Source organism: Typopeltis vanoorti, chromosome 12 (assembly GCF_054136105.1).
Source record: "Typopeltis vanoorti isolate ZY-2024b chromosome 12, IOZ_Tvanoo_1.0, whole genome shotgun sequence".
NCBI classification, from domain to species: domain Eukaryota; kingdom Metazoa; phylum Arthropoda; class Arachnida; order Uropygi; family Thelyphonidae; genus Typopeltis; species Typopeltis vanoorti.
Window position 1 is genome coordinate 87,004,411 of NC_143560.1, and position 10,793 is coordinate 87,015,203.

A 10,793-nucleotide genomic window follows, 5' to 3' on the forward strand; every position below is an offset into this window, starting at 1 on the left:
TAGGAAAAGTTTGAGAAACCCTCATCATTTGAGGAGTTTGAGAAAGCTCTCATGGCTGATTTGTCTGGACACAGAGGAAAAACCTGAGTTTCCAGGTGAAAAACCCCTGCTACTACTGTATGATATCAGCTAACTCACCTTCAATTAAAAAAATTTATGCATTATATTTTGAGTGCTTTCCTCAGGGGCTCACTTTAGTGAGTATGGGCATGGCAAAACCGAGGTACCTGATGCTGGCCCATGCCTTACTTCATGTAATATACATCTGTTATATTATCTGTAGAATGGTCCCTACTCTTCCTCCTTTTTTTCTTCTCTTCTTGCTCCTTCCCCCGAATGCTATTAGAGTATTCGAGGGGAATCTTTCTTATTTTGCTGTTATTTCGTCTTGTGTTAACAGGACATTATCAAACACTGCAACATGATCAGGCCAAAAAATTTTCATACCGCATCGTCCGGGTTACCAAGGGACGCGTTCGGGTTTTAGGCAGAGGGACCGTTCGAAAAATATGTTAGTCTCCCTTAGACACCACTCCTCAGCACTTTGCTAGAGGAAACTGCATCAATGGGCACGCTATACCCATTTGGGGAGGTGTTTAGGGGCAGCGTAAAGAAATGGTTCTGCAAAAGGATGGAAATGGCAACGACAACAGCACCAGACTATGGCTTTAGGCAACTGGAACATCTTCTCTCTGACAGGTAAGGAGTTGGAACTGGCTGAGGAAGCCAAGCGCTACCGGCTAGACTTAGTCGGGCTTTCTTCGACCAAGCGGAGAGGCTCTGGAACTGTCGACCTGGATAAGGGGTGGAAGCTCTACTACTCCGGTGTGAGCCCGACAATGTCTGCTCAGGCGGGTGTGGGGATACAAGCCCCCAGCTCTTAGACTGTGTTGCTAAGTGGATCCCATTGGGGGATTGGTATGAGTGTTAAGGCTTCAGATGAAAAACCATGATTTGGCTGAGGTGCAAGCCTATGCACCTAATCTGGAATCAGAATACTCTGCCTTCCTAGAGGAAGTGGATGCTGCTTTTGACAAGGTAGCAGACATGGAATCAGTCCTGCTAATGGGCGACTTCAATGCACATGTTGGTTGGAACAGATGACCAGACATGAAGGGGTGTGGTTGGGAGGAACGGCACCCCTGACCTGAACGCAAATTGGTTGAAATTATTGGACTTCTGCTGTACTAAGCTTGTCCATAATGAATACCTTCTTCCAGCACCGAGAAATCCATAAGTATACCTGGTACAGGGATACACTAGAACAAAGGTCTCTGATTGACTTCTTTATAGTCTCAGCAGATCTATTTTCCTCAGTTTTGGACGTTCGTGTGAGAAGAGGGGGCATAACTGTCAACTGATCACCACCTTGTTGTGTGTAGTCTATGGCTTCAGAAACCAGATGCTATCAACGCTGGTAGGCCTAAGCAGCTATACCACATGAAATGGGAGGCATTGGAAAATGAGGCCGTGAGGAAGAATTTTGCAGATGACATTTCCTCCAGGTTCAAAGAGATTCCCCAAGCATATTGCAGATGTTGAGGAGTGGAAGCTGTTCAGAACAGCTGACACTGCCTCTGCACTCTCATACTGTGGCAGAAAGCGGCTCGGCATAGCAACAGGCAGTGAGAAAATGACAACTTGGTGGAACTAGGAAGTCCAAAAAACTGTCCGGGCAAAAAAAGAGTCCTATCTAACAGGGCTTAGGGTCAGGTCACCTGAGATGCGTTTGCAATATGCTGAGGCAGTAAAGACAGCAAAGTAGGCTTGGGAATCCTTTGGAGAAAGATTAGATTCATCCTATGCAAATGCAAACAAAGTATTCTGGCAGATCATCTGCCGCCTTCGAGGGAGGAAATTGTGCACAGCAAGGGCAATTAAGGCCTCTGATGGTGCACTTTTAACAACAGAGAAGGATATCCTCCCCAGATGGAGGGAATACTTTGAGAGCTTCTTAACCCGGGTGGCCCAGCAGTTGTGAACATCCAAGAGGTGCAGATTGGGGCAATGACTATCTCACAGCAGAAGAGGTCCATTTAGCAATAAAATAGGGCAAGGCTGCTGCCGATGATGAAATTCGGCCCAAAATGCTAAAAAGCCTTAAATCGAGACAGTATTCTCTGGCTGACTCGAGTGAGTCAGGCTGCTTAGATATCTGGGCGGGCACCAAAGCAAAGGCAGACAGCCATAATAATACCGGTCTTTAAGAAGGGAGACCAGAAGGATTGCAGTAACTATCATGGCATCTCTCTGGGAAAGTATGTGCTGGGTGCTTGGAAAGACAGTGCAGCACAGTTGAGTCAAAGTACCAGGAAGAACAATGTGGCTTTCATCCTGGTAGAAGCACAACTGACCAAATCTTCACTTTAAGGCAAATATTTGAGAAATCTTGACAATATGCCAAGAATGTCTACACGTTTTGTGGACTTGGAGGCTTATGACCGGTTCCTCGGGATAAGCTTTGGCAAGTACTACAGGAGTATGGAGTGGGTGGCCAACTATTAACTGCCATCAAATCCCTGTATGAATGCCCAGTTTTGTCAGGGTAAACAGCACAAAGTCTGAACCTTTCACAGCCTCCATTAGTTTCCTCGAAGGGTGTGTTCTGTCACCCCTCCTTTTCATATTTATGGACTGGATTGATAGGCACAGCCAAGGCAGTGTGGAAGATGTAGCATTGGATGTCTGCTTTTTGCAATGACTTAGTTCTGCTTAGCTCTTCCACAGATGACCCCCAGTGAACCCTGGATAGGCTTGTAGCTGTTTGTGCAGACATCTGAATGAAGATCAGTGTGGCCAAAACTGAAACATTTGTGGTCTCACGACCATTCCAGTGCACTCTGCACATAAGTGGAGTCCCAATGAGGCAGGTGCAGTTTAAATACCTTGGGTAAATATTCACGAATGATGGAAAATGGGACATAGGGCTAGATACTCAAATTGGCTTAGCGAGCTCATATATTGTGGAAGCTTGACCGTTTGGTAGTATTGAAGGAGTTAAGCCAGAAGGCAAAGCTGGCTGTCTTCATTACAGTCTGTCCCCATCCTCACCTATGGTCATGAGTTGGGTAATGATCAAAAGAATGCGGACACGAATCCAAGCAGCTGAAATAAGGTTCCTTCGAGGGGTTGCGGGGCTGACAACACTCGACAGTCAGCTCTGCAATTTGGGAAGCCCACCAGAACACCTGAGCTTGGTGGCAGAGGATCATAACGATTGAAAGTTCCTCTTGCAGCTGTTGCCCCCATAACCCATCAGGAATGGGGGGGGCTTGAAGATGTATTTTGAGTGATTGTTTGATTAAATGCAAGGATATCTTTCTTAATTGTTTTTCAGTTTTCATTTTATTGTATGCCACATTGTGAGGCACGGCAGCACCTTTTAACGTGCATGACTTTGTTTGCTTGCAGGATATGTATAATATATTCGTAGAACGTAAGATTTATGGGAGGAAAATGAGACTAGAGAACGTGTTTATTAGATGCAACTTATAATTAGTGATAGCTTTCAACTGGTAGCTATCTCTGGTTAGCTACCGGTGGAGATGGAAATTCCCCTTCACTCTCCAAAAGATAGAGCTAAAATGGCCTCAACTACTCCCTATAAGGGAATAAAAGCTGATTTTTTTTTTATGTAATACCTTGAGTCCAAGATTTCATTACAACAGGGAACTCTAATCTACTCCACAACGCTCACCATTTCCCTCCCCCACTATTTAATTCTCCAACTACACAAGTTGACACTACTACTATTACCATCAGCAGTATTTTTGTCTGTAAACTGTGTACTCTCATGATTGATTTGTCTGTACAGAGGAAAAGCCTGATTTTCCAGGTGAAAAAACCCTGCTACTACCGTATGATATCAGCTAACTCACCTTCAATTAAAAAAAAGCCCATAAAAAGACTCGGCGTGACGATAATCATAAGCACGTCTTAAGTGTTTCATGAGCGAATTGCTGAGGTGCGACGAATGAGAATAACGATAGCAGTTGAAAGATAAAATGCGTGATAATGTGATGGAGAGGTTGGTGTTATAAGCTGTATGAGTGATATGTAGAAATGAAGACGTGGAAAATGAAAAGAACGGCCACATCCTAATGGAAAAGACGATGCATTTACATGAAGTCCTCTACCAACAAAATGTAAGCTTGATTTGTTGAAGAATCACCTGGCGGATAGTATGACAGAAGTGAAAGGAGGGAGATATGTAGGAGAGCAGAGTCAAAAAGAGTGAAGTATGAGGAAAAGGATTGGATTTAATATGGTGATTCATTGATAAGAGGATTGTGATGAAATCGTCCATTCCTCGTGCAAAGATTAAAGATGTTAGTGATGCATGATGTGAGAGATGGTTATTGTGGCTGGAATAAACGATTTAGCAGGTGAAAAATGTGGCATACAAGAAGAATGAAAGATATAAAAGAGCAACTGTGCTAGAGTGCTATGATCGGGAATAAGTCGGTGCACAGATGGTGTAGAAGGAATGGTATGGAGATTGATGGAAGGATTTATATAAGGTGGATGGCTTGCATTTGAATGGTTTGAGGTCAGGAGCCTGAGAAAGTGTTGTTCAGTGACAGTATGCAAGTGCAGTCAGGGAAGCTAGAATGTTTAGAGGATGCAGGCAGTGGCGTAGCTAGAGCTTTTGCTGCCGCCCCCCTCAATACACACCAAAAATACTACAAAGTCAAAATGACTTATAGGGAAATAAATTAAAGCACTGTTTATTTTAGTTGTTAAGAACTAATTATTAAGTAATAAAAATTACTAATTTAACATAAATAAAAGAATCATTGAAAAATAAAATTGTGTCTCAAGTAAAAAGTGAAGCCTGGGGGCAGACCACTCCCTCAGTCTCCCCCCTAGCTTCAACTGGATGCAGGTGAGCCTCATCCAGACAACCAAGAGATTAGCAAGTGGAATTACCAAGGTTTGTAACTTTAGTGGGCTAGCAATACAAGCTGTAAGGGAGGTTGTGGGATGAAGGGTATTCCAGTTTATATATACTAATGCCCCAGTATTCAGAATAAGGGCAGAGTTTTTGACATTGGTTAGCTCAGCTTGGTCAAAAGTTATATTAGTGAGGCTTGGATGACATAATACAAGTAAAATGCACAGGATATATTATCTTCATAGAGAATAGGATGTGGGGAGAAGTTTTGCTAATGATAGCAGAGGAATTGAAGCCAAAAAGAGAAGTATGTCAGGAGAATAGGAACCAACAGATCAAAATAAGCAACTGGTTGTGGCTATAATTCATGGGGTGTAATCGGGAATGTAGATTATATACAGTGGCTAATTAGAATGACTGAAGGTCAAGTAATTATTATAAGGGATTTTAACTCATTCGGGCATAAATTGGGAAGATGAATGATCACAAGGGAAGGAAATGAAATTTATACAGTTGTGGAGAGATAAATCCTCATTTAGGCAGCTATAATGGAGGGGACACGAGGTTTGAAAGTGCTGGACCTGATCATAGCATCAGAGAACAGTTACCCATCCCACTATACTGCCTCTGCTTGGGGAGAGTGATCATGTAATCTTGACTTGGGAGATTACAGACATGCAGAATTTCCTGTTACGAATGGATATATGTTGAATTACAAAGCAGGTGATTATGACAAGCTGAGGAGTCAACTTTCAGCAGTGCATTCACATAAAAATTTGGAGGGAGAAATGATGAATAGTAGGTGGTCAACAGCAATTTCAAGAAAGCATTATCAGAATGTATACCCAGTCAGAAGGGAAATCAGGTAGAAATTAGATTGATGCAGTAGTGCACTCAGGATTTAATCTGGGGAGGGGGGGGGGGTTCCGAGCTGAGTAGACGATTTGAGAATACACACTATGCATTGCATGCGACCTGTGACTGAGCATCTGCAATGATCACTAATTCATAAGTAGTATAGAAATAGACGACATGACGCAACAAAAATAAAAAAAAGAATTTTAATTAGGAAAAGTTTTGAAATAATTTCCTAGTGCTTTTTTCCTTTCTTTTTGGGGGTAAGGGCCACTTAATCCTCTGGTTGCACCACTGGATGGATGGATGAACAAGATATAAATAGTAATATCATTCAGCAGCTGTTGCAGACAAAGAAAAAATGGAGAGAATATAAAGAAAAGGATCATCATTCCCATAAGTAGTACATGAGACAAGGAGGATAACCTGTAAGGAAAGCCAAAGTTAATTTTGAGAAAGCTAGATGAAGAAGCCAAAAGAAATCCTAAAAGTCTTTTGCCATGTGGAAGTAAAAGGAGGAATAACTATGGAAGGATGAATTTAAAAAGTGCTGATTTCAGGAAGGTGACAGAAGCAAGCCAAATAATTTAACTGCTGAGCAAGCATTTTGCGGGGTTGTACCTTCTAGGTATTGCAATGCCAAATGTGACATTGAGATCAGAGGTTGTAGAAATGGATGTACTTAAAATATTGCAGAACCTGCAAATACTCAATGATATTGCTTGACTTTGCAAAGGCATTTCACAAGATCCCACAGAGAAGCATATTGCATAAATTGGAGCAAATGAGGATGGATATGAATCTGGGAAATTGAATTAGAGGATGGCTGATGGACAAATATCTAAGTAGTTAATGCAGCTGAGTCCAGGAGAAGACAAGTGACCATGGTGTACAACAGGACTCGGTACTTAGTTCTCTGTTGTTCAATTTATACATCAATGATATGGGAAACCATCATTGTACCATCATTTTTTATTTTGGTTTAACCAATAAGAATACAATTTGGTCGGCTAAATCCCAAATTGCCAGGCCATCCTCGTTCATTCAGTATCCAAGTAGATAGCCAACAGGGGGCACCACGAGAAGGTGAAAAAATGAAAGAGCATGAGAACAGGAATTAAACTTTGGAGATTCAGTGGCAAAAGTCTTGAAGAAAGCCCTGATTGATTCTGCTAGAGAGGCATGTGGTGAAGTTGTCTGCAAGGATAGAAAAATTAGAACACCATGGTGGACACAGGAAGTTAAAGAGGCAGTGAAGGAAAAGAAGAAAGCATATTAAAAGTTCCTGGCAAATAAATCAGCTTGTGCTCTTAGAGAATACAGAGACAAAAAGATAGCTAAACACTCTATAAAACTGGCTAAACAAAAGTCATGGGAGACCTCTGGCAAGAATATAGAAAATAAATATCAAGAAGGTGGCAAAATATTCTGGAGGTTGTTGAAGAAGCTTAGGAATGGAGGAAAGGTTACTGTAAAAGGTGTTAGAGATGATAAAGGTGACATGAAAACGTGAGAAAAAGATATCCTTGAAGTATGGAGTAATTACTTTGAAAAACTACTAAATGAAACAGGCAGTGATGACAGCACAGTGATAAAATGCACTGACCAGGCATGCAGTCAGGAATACATATCCATACTTGAAGTAGAAAAAGCCATCAGAGGCTTGAAATGTGGAAAGGCAGCAGGAGTAGATGATATTCGACCAGAAGTGCTGAAGTATGGTGGTATAAAAGTCTTGCAGTGGCTGCACTGCATAGTTCAGAAAGTCTGGACAGAGGGACGAATTCCTGATGATTGGAGTAGAGCTATCATAGTACCCATATATAAAAAGGGAAATAAAACTGAATGTGAGAATTACAGAGGTATTTCCCTATTGAGTGTTCCTAGCAAGATCTGTGTAAGTATACTTGAGAAACAGTTGAGAAGAATTGTGGAAGAAAAGCTGGATTCAAGCCAAATAGAGGCTGTCAGGATCAGATCTTCACTTTATGACAAAATAGTGGAGAAATCATGGGAATATAACACAGATCTGTATTTAAGTTTTGTCGATCTGGAAAAGGCATATGACAAGGTGCCAAGAGAGAAGCTATTCAATACGCTACAGTTATATGGTGTCAATGAGGCATTATATCAAGCAATACTTAGTCTTTATTTGAGTTGTAAGTCAGCAGTTAGTGACGGAAGTACAGGAAGATGGTTTAATGTTAAATCTGGTGTGAGGCAAGGATGTACATTATTCCCTCTGTTATTCATTATCTATATGGATCACATTATGAAGGAAAGTGGTATTAAGCATGATATCAAAATTGGAGACGTTAATGTCAGCTCTTTGCTTTATGTGGATAATGTTATACTTCTAAATAAATCTGCTACAAGTCTGCAAGATTCTCTGACTAAATTGAATAACTGTTTAATAGATATGGTATGAAGGTCAGCAATAAAAAGACAAAGACAATGAAAATAGGTAGAATCGTTGAAAATGTCGACTATGTTTTGAATAGGGAACCTGTGGAACAAGTAAAACATTTCAGCTACTTATGCACAATTTTTAGTGAAGATGGTAAATTAAATATGGAAATAGACAACAGAATCAACACAGCTGGTATGGTAGGAAGTCAGTTGAGTAAATTCATATGGAATAAGAGTGAAATTAGTCATAACACTAAATTAGCTGTATACAAGGCAGTGTTCAAACCAGTTTTAACTTATGGATCTGAGAGCTGGGTCAGAAGTAAAACACTTGACGAAAGTCTAGAGACTGCAGATATGGGAGTCCTGAGAAAAATTATAGGCATGAACAGATGGCATCAATGGCAATATCATATTAAAAACGAGAGGATAGTATAATGAATGAACTTGACATTGTCAGCATCCAGGAATGCGTTAGCAGAGCTAATCTCAGGTGGTATGGTCACTTGAACAGAATGGGCGAGGAAAGATTAGCAAAACAAGTGTTCTCTGCCAGGATGGCAGGAAAATGACCCAGAGGAAGACCAAGATATAGGTGGATTGATACCATACAAAGTGCTGTAGACAATAGAAATATAAGATCTGATAATGTTGGTGTCTTGACAAGTAACAAACTGATTTGGAGGAAAATTGTAGATATGAAGTTAGTAATGATGTAATTTTTTTCATGTGGTACTATCATATCCTATACACCCCTTGAGGGTACATGGCAGGAATTTGATGATGATGATATGGGAAATGATATGACAGGAAATATTTAGTTATGTGCTAATGATGCTAAACTGGGAAGAGAAATGGTAAGTGAAGCTAGTCAATTTAAGGAAAACTTAAATAGACTAGCAATATGAGCAAAGGTAAATGGCTCCAGTTTAATGTGGCCAAGTGTAAGGTGATGGATGAGATCACAAGCTGTACACTATATTGATGGAACTGAACTGCAAGAAACTGATGCGGTTAGGAATTGCTAGTGCGTGAGGCTATAGGGAGTTGAAAGTTTAGAGGGCATATTGCAAAGATAACCAAAACAGCACATCAGACTGAATGACTGGTACTTATGACATTGTTACAGTTGGGAGGAGGTGAGTGCACCCATAATGACTCTCACCATTATGGTGAGAGCTATTATGATAGATTCTACCAGAGATACATTGCAAATAACCCAAAAGGACTGGACTGGGATCTTAGTATTTAGAAACAAGGTAGTGTAAGGTAGATGTAATGCAGTATGTAAATTAGAATATGCTAGGTTAAGAAAAAATCAAATGCTTGGCAAACTAATTACCGTATTTGCTGGCGTATAAGACGCATCCCCTTTTTCGTACACATTTTTAGGAAAAAAACTTTATCACTGAATATTATAATGAATGTACAGTATTTCAAATATAAAGTAATAAGTAGGTCTACTTTCAACAAATACCTAATCTAACTAGAAAAGAGTACCCACCTCTAATCTTCTTCATCAAAACCCAGAAATTCATCTCCAGAGCTAAATAAGACACTTGAAACCTCTTCTAAATCAGAATCTGAGTCCTCATACAACAAATTGTTCTCTGTACCATCCAGTACATTACTAATGCTACACTTCTTAAAATGATTTAACCACTGTCTCAGTTTTCACAGCATCCCATGAAGCTTTGACCCACTCATAAACTTGAGAAATGCTAGGCCTCTTCCTTCTTCCTGATGGCATAACCTCAAAATCTGAAGACTGCATCCAGTGTTCCACTTCTCCTTCACAAATCCCTTGAGTTTATTTTTAATATCTTCTGTTCTGTGAGAACGAAACTGATCCCATACTAGCAGAGCAGACTTCTTCAATAGTCTGCCAGAGCACCTAGACTAAATGTTATCTATCCATAACTGGAATACATACCTAACGTAACTGGTATGCTCTCACACACCGCAAGGAAGCAAGAAAAAAATTGCGTAACTCGGAACAGAGAAAATTTCCAGAAATGAAAGTAATAAAAACTGAGTATCAGCGTATAAGACGCACCCTGTTTTTCAGACCTATTTATAAAAGAAAAAAAGTGCATCTTATACGCTAGCAAATATGGTAATTATCAGAATCAGGTGCAGGTTGAATTGGCCAAATCTATGACAGCCCTGACCTGCCATTAGTCAAGTGTTTGGCTGCACACATATGGCCGGGTCATAAAAGAGGTCATAGTTGGCTAAATGTATGGCCATGTCATGCTTCACATGCATTGAGAACTGAACACCTTTAGGTTCTTGATATACTGTTTGTGCCTCGTGTGTTGAAAGGCAGCACTAGTTGGAGTTGCTCTCATACTGTTATGGTGTGATCACTTTGGCAATGAGGCCACAAGAATGGAAGCATCCATTGAGACTATGTGGCCACTGATTCCTATGCCACGGTATTCACGTATGTCATGCTTAGAAAAGCATCCACCATACTGCGATCTATTAAGACTCATCCTTTAACTGTCTTGTCAAAGGCTGGCAGTTTAATGTAGTTAAGTGTAAGATGATGCACTTTGAGATGAGATCACAAGTTGTGTACTATATCGATGGAATTGATGTACAATTTATACATCAATGATACAAAAATATT